This window comes from Ctenopharyngodon idella, chromosome 12 (assembly GCF_019924925.1).
Source record: "Ctenopharyngodon idella isolate HZGC_01 chromosome 12, HZGC01, whole genome shotgun sequence".
Taxonomy (NCBI): domain Eukaryota; kingdom Metazoa; phylum Chordata; class Actinopteri; order Cypriniformes; family Xenocyprididae; genus Ctenopharyngodon; species Ctenopharyngodon idella.
This window is the reverse complement of record NC_067231.1, coordinates 15,265,778-15,273,080: the sequence shown is the minus strand read 5'-3', so window position 1 is coordinate 15,273,080 and position 7,303 is coordinate 15,265,778.

Genomic DNA, 7,303 nt, shown 5'->3' with positions numbered 1-7,303 from the left:
CTAACTCTAATTAGAGAAATAGCAGACTGTAGTAGATGTTAGGTTATGGTTAGTAGAATAAGATGAAAAGTTACTTATAATCAGTAGAATGTCTGTTGTGGGACCATCAAAACTAAGTGTTAGCAGATATTAAGCAGACAGTCTACTAATAATAAGTGTTATTTGACATGTAGTTGCAAAGTTACTTATAGTTAGTAGAATGTCTAAAGTGGACCAATACATTTGCAATGGTGAGATATAAATTTGCAGTTGTCATAAAAAATAACAAGTACCTTTTTTCTGTTTCTGTTTCTTTTTTTATTTTATTTTTCTATTTTGTCAATGGTTCATAATTCTTAGGAATTATTTACTTTATCATATAGTGGGGTATGAGTTTAAGAAGGAACATCACAAAAGCATGCTTCTTAAAAATATGTATTATTGAATAAAATAATTTTACATAAAAATTGGTAGAAATAGTCATATTGTGATATATATACATTTGCAGTTGTGCGATATGAAGTTGCAATTATGAGAAAAATGCAGTTATGAGACAAAAAATTTACTTATAAGAAATAATGTTGGAATTGTCAAAAATAGTCAAGATTGTGAGATATGAAGTCGCAATTATGAAATATAAAGCGGCAATTGTCAGGGGGAAAAAAACTGTTGTTTTCTTTTCTGGCTCATAATTCTTAGGAATTATTGACTTTTGTGGAATAAGCTCAAGAAGGAACATCAGAAAAGCATGCCCCGCTCAAACAATGGCATTATTGAATGAAATAATTTTGCATAACAGCAGGCAAATTCTAAAACCAAACACCTAAAGGGTATTAAAAGCACCACAAACAAATCCAATAATGTATCGACTGCCCTTTCTGCACATTGATTGTTCATTAGAAGTCACAAAGCTATCATAATTTATATGATGCCAACACATTAGTTGTGTATACTATTGCATAACCCCTCGGACTTCATATCCTTAAAGGTTACAACAATCTGACTCTGTAGGATAGCTTTGCTTTTCCAGGAAAAGCCTTTCAGGAACAAAATGCTTTTAACATATTGTTTTCGAGTCTTAGGAGACGAGAAGAAAGAAAGCAAAAGAATTGAAATTAGACGAAGACAAATAGTCGTGTCCATGTGGTAGACTTTGGATTTGCCAACAATATCTGAGAAAGATGAGAGTGTCAAAGCTCTCTCTGGTAAACTCACAATGCCCTGGATGCAAAACAAAGCAAAAGAAAACAATAATAGACCAGTGTCTTTTGAAATGTGCATTGCCACTTCAATTTGGCTGCAGCTGGGTCACATCTCTCGTCCTTATTATATGTGTGACTCTATTAGAACTGATGCTCTGCAATCACAGGCTTTGCTCTCCAGAAAAAGTTAAAGAGAGAGAGAGAACATTGTATGTTTCTTTGTACAAAACCAGTTCTTTAAAACATCTTTTGTGTTCAGCAAATGAAAGAAAGTCATTTCAGGGTCGGAATTATTCCTTTAACAAATATCTAGATAAATGTTATGCTAACATTCAATAGAGATAAAATATTTCCTAATTCCATCCAGTGGCTGGAAAATGAATTAAAGGGTTAGTTCACCCAAAAATGAAATTTCTGTAATTAAGTACTCCCCCTCACATCGTTCCACACCTGTAAGACCTTCGTTCATCTTCGGAATACGAAATAAGATATTTTTGATGAAATCCGAGGGTTTCTGAACCACACATAGACAGCAATGTCATTGCACCTTTTGAGGTCCAGAAAAGTATTAAAGACATTGTTAAAATAGTCCGTGTGACTACAGTGGTTCAACCTTAATGTTATGAAGCGACGAGAATACTTTTTGTGCACAAAAACAAACAAAAATAACGATTTTATTCAACAGGTGCAATAACGTTCCTGCCTATGTGTGGTTCAGAAACCCTCGGATTTCATCAAAAATATCTTAATTTGTGTTCTGAAGATGAACGAAGGTCTTACTGGTTTGGAACGACATGAGGGTGAGTAATTAAAGGATTTAAAGGATTAGCTCACTTTAAAATGAAAATTACCCCAAGATTTGCTCATCATCAAGCCATCCTAGGTGTATATGACTTTCTTCTTTCTGATGAACACATTTGGAGTTCATGATGCATCCAAACTTTATAATGTCAGTGAAATGGACCAACGAGTGTAAAGCTGAAGAAAGTGCATCGATCCATCAAAAACATAGTCCACATGGCTCCGGGGGTTAATAAAGGCCTTCTGTAGCGAAGCGATGCGTTTGTGTAAGAAAAATATCCATATTTAACAAGTTATAAAGTAAAATATCTAGCTTCTGCTAGGCCGCCTTCTGTATTCAACTTACAAACTTGACGTAAGGTGAATTTGAAAGGCGCAGGATGTAGTGTAAACGTTTTGAACTACGAGAGGCATTACATTTTCTTCATAAGTTGAATACAGAAGGTCTGGTGGAAGCTAGATATTTTACTTTATAACTTGTTAAATATGAATATTTTTTTCACACAAATGCATCGTTTCGCTTCAGAATGCCTTTATTAAACTCCGGAGCCGTGTGGAGTACGTTTATGATGGATGGATGCACTTTCTTCAGCTTCATAGTCATTGGCCCTGTTCACTGCCATTATAAAGCTTGGACGCATCAGAATATTTATTAATATAACTCTGACTGTGTTCATCAGAAAGAAGAAAGTCATATACACCTAGGATGGCTTGAGGGTGAGTAAATCTTGGGGTTATTTTAATTTTAAAGTGAACTAATCCTTTAAATAAATAAAGTGGCAATGATTGTTTTATTTATTTATTTTTTTGTTTTGTTTTGTTTTTTAGAACCTGTAGCCTACTTTATAATTTTTAATATAATTTAATATACATTTTTTTTTTAATTCATATATTCATTTATATATTTTTTGCTTCAGATTTTTTGGTCTCGAATTGTAATGAATCATTCAGCTTATTCTAAGTCTTGTAAAGAGATATGACTGCTTTATATGATGAACAGATTTAATTTAGGCTTTTATTTACATCTAAACAATGATCAAGCTCAAATGTGTGTGTGTGTGACACCTCTTCTAGATTTATGTGTGTTTATATGTGAATAAAAGTCTAAAATAAATCTGTTCATCATATAAAGCAATCATATCTCTTGACTGGACTTAAAAGATCCAAAAAGGTCATAAAGGCATCGTAAAATGAAACTATATTCCAAGTTTTGGTTACCTGACCTTGCAATGGTGGGATAAAAAACCTGTTTCAAAGATTAAGAAAAAACTTAAGGGGTTTGGAACAACATGAGGGTGAATATCCCCTTAACACCTGTAAATAGCAACTAAGTGTACAACATTTATCATTTTCATAGATGGCATAAAAAAAACTATAAAGTTGCAGCTGCATGCTTTCAGTGCTTTAGCCTCCCCTAATCTTTAACAGCAGGTCTAACTCACTGGCTTTATGGGAGTTCATGCCAAGGTCATGGGAGGCCTGAGGATGCATGTAATATGCACATCACTTTAATTTTAAATTTAACAGATGATGACAAGGGCAGCTGTAAATATATCAAATCATGTTTAAGAGCAGACTCGTTGGAGAGGTGAGAGAGTAGAGCTGGCATGTTCAACACGGCACGACTTCTTTATCTGCTCTTCAAATGATTGGAGTGGAGGGTAGCCCATTACGTTGGCGGTGCTCTGAGTTGAGGTTGATGCTAATCATAGCAGCTGTGATCTTTTCGCTCAGTCCAGGACCATAAGGCTGTGAATGTGATACAATCTTCCCATACCTCACCTTTTCTCTTTTAATGTTCGGAGAGCATATATAACAGCAAAGGTCTGTTAACCTAGAGCTGATTGCAGTAACAGATATGACTGCTGATAAGATGTTAAGGGGCTGGTCGTGGAAACTGCACTGCACCAGGCACTTGGAAGTGTCTTGTGGGAAGTGGGCATGCTTCCCACTGTGAGGCTGATTATGCCAGCCAGGCCTTTCACAATAAACAGATGGCTATGGCAATCATGGTCACGTTATTTATTTATTTTGCCTTCCAGCAACTGGTTAGACTTGGAAAATATTTTATCCTTCTTATTATACGTTAGCATAACATCCAACTAAATATTTGTTCAACCCGCTATATGTTGTTACAATTATGGTAATATATGTAAATTAACTTTGTTTACCCTTTCTCTGTGCTACCCGTTGATTCCCGTGTATTTGTCAGCAAAACTCCACTAGATGACGCAAGTGTCAAGCACAGTGGTTTTTCAGCTTTTCCGTCACCGTGTTCTCTCTATATTTGTGGTTCTTGCTGCCTTTAGCCACAATGTGCTGGATCCTTCACTGGAAACCAATAATTGCCCACTCCCTCTAACAATTTTACACTTTGAATTCTTGCACCCAGGAACAATTCAAGTCAATACCATTGTGACTAAATGTTTGCTAAGAAGTATTTCCTACTCAAGCAAGGCAGTATTTGACTCTGGTCAAGCCTATTCAGACTAATGTGTATATGTTCACATGGCTCTTTTGCGAAAGAAAGAAAGAGAAAAAGAAAGAAAGAAAATGGTGATCAAGACTTTTCTAAAAAGCAGCACAAAAGAAATTCATGAAGGCTCATTTTATCTTATTTATTTATCTATTAATTTAATATAAATATATTTTCTCTCTGAAATATTGCAATGTTAACCATTAGTGAATCTAAGAAATGCAAATATTTATTTATGAGGGGAATAAATAATTGCATATACGTATTATCAGAATCAAGAATGCAGTAGTGGTGACTCATACAGTTCCACCCAATTATTATGTCTAATCACTGGTCAGAACACAAATAGACATTGGACTCCGTATATGGGTTGTGCGCTGATAATTATAGGTTTATGTTTTTTTCACAGTGGAGATTGCAATTATTCAAGGTGAGGAATTTGAATGAAGCCATGGCAACATGCCAAACATTTTTTCTCTAATTTTCTCAATGCTGTGTTTCTTTTAGAATTGTAATCTAAATACTTATATGTGAAAACAACAAAAAGACAACAAATAATAGCCCAATATAAATTAGAAAACAAAAAAATAAAATAGAAAGAAATCAGTTAATTCACACAACATGGTTTATGTAGACCCCTTTTCAAACTTATTTTTAAAACATGCAGTCTTTGATGCCATTTTACAGATATTTGCTGCTCAGTAGGTATGTACAGTAGGACACAGTGAATTGGAACGCCAGTTACTGTCATAATGCAGTAGTGGAAAATCTCGAAGGTGCCACCATTTCCTTCAAATGGCAATAAACAGGAACTGGTTGTGATTTGAAGAATGTCAGTATTTCAGAAGTCAGTATATCTTGTGCAAAACACATGAAGATCTTAACAGGAAAAGGTAATTCAGGGAAGAATTGGGAGAATTATTTGACACTTGTGACTTTGAGTGTATGTTTTTTGTTGTTGAGAGGGGTTTTTGCTGAGAGCCCCCTTAGCAGCAAATAATCATTCTGTGATTGATCCTTTCCACTTTTGCTAACATCCTGCTGCCTTTTACAAATAACTGACTGTGTGTGCGTATGCGTGTGTGTGTGTAAGAGAGAGAGAGAGAGAGAGAATGAAAGAGAGAACTCATGCAATATAAGACCATGTCATTATGTTCAGGTAAGCTTTGTATCTGACCAACAGAAATCTTTAGCACATGAAACAAGACATCTCACACTGGGGATGAGCCACATACTGTGCTTGAAAGTAATTGTTTCTCCAGTTGTAAAGAATCTTCGTGTGTGTTTGTTTGTGTTCATGAAGTCCTGCTGCACTGCTCAAAACCTTCTCCTGTGGTCCTTCTGTGTTAACTGCCGTGTTCAATAGTGAAACACTGGTCTGACACACACACACACACACACAATGCTGAGGAGCACCGGAGGAAGTGTATGAGTTGAGGTCATTCTCTGCATCTGTCCACACACACCGCAGCAGCTGCAGCCGCAGAGATCCAGACAGTCCTGCAGAGCGCCCTTCACCCAGCCAGACCACACTCAACATATGCACAATTAATGCAAAAAAAAAAAAAGGATTCTTGGATGCTGACTGACTTTGTTACGTGATTCTGCAGTTGTTTTCCTCCCAGTAGGCATCTTGGATTGTAACGTACAAAGGGCACCTAATATGTAGAATTTAACAGCGTTGTTTTGACCTAGGTTAATACTAGATAATAGAACATAATCTGCAAGTGATTAATTGCCTGGGTCGAAGAAGCGTTGGAATGTTGTTGATTATATGTTCGTATATATATTATGAAATACAAAAACATTAGCCAGCTATTAAATATTACAACCTTCTTTCTTAAAAACACAAGTCTACGTTAAACAAGGGAAAAACAGAAAAAAAAAAATTAAGTTTAAAAATAATAAAAAATATTTTAAGTATTTTATATAAGTTTTTTTTTTTTTTTTTTTTTTAATTGATAGATTTTAAAAATAAATGTTACAAAATTGACACTGCTACTGTACATCATTGGTACATCAAAAGGGGAAAAAAAGAACAAATAAAATGTTTAGGTTTATTAAAGTCATTGTTTTGTAAATTTTTGAATAGATGGATTTTTTTTTTTTGATTTTTTTAAATGAGTGTCATGAAATTGACCCTACCACTGTACATCATTGCTAATACATGGCATGTTTACTGTAAAAGGATGTATGTAGTTGAAATCACAAAGAAATGAGGACAGCAGCATTAGATAACATGGATGAGATGAGATATTGTGGGATTGAAAGGCTGCTTACAGAGAATAATGGCAGCAGGGAAAGCTATCATGAACCTGATGGACAGACAGTCTGTTCCTACTTGTGTCCCTGCTTTCCTTAAAGTGGACTGATCTAACTCTGTCTGTTTGGTTTCTCCTCTGCATTTGTCATGGTGATGATGACCTGACAGGCCAACCTGGCCACCCTGAGATGAAACTGCAGCAGCCTATTTCCTGCCTCCATTTCCCCTTCTCCCCAAAGACAACAGGAAGGAAATGAAAGAAAGAGGGCGCTTCCTTTTCTCCTGTATATTTTATACCATTTATTTTGGTTGTCTGCCCACCCTTCTTTCCCACTCCTTTTCTCTCCCTCTTCCCTCTCACATACGTGTACAAACACACTTTGTAAGAGGAGACTCAGAACGGATTGAATAATTCCCTTTGTAAAATCCAAAGGTTTTTCTTCTACAAAGGTTAAAGAAAATTCCTTCTAAAATATTTCCCAGGAGCATTAAAACATTCAATAAAGGAATAATTTTTCTGCAGTAGTCATACTTTTGTCCCAGAGGACTATATGGCAGCTGTTGGAGGACAAAGCAATGCAG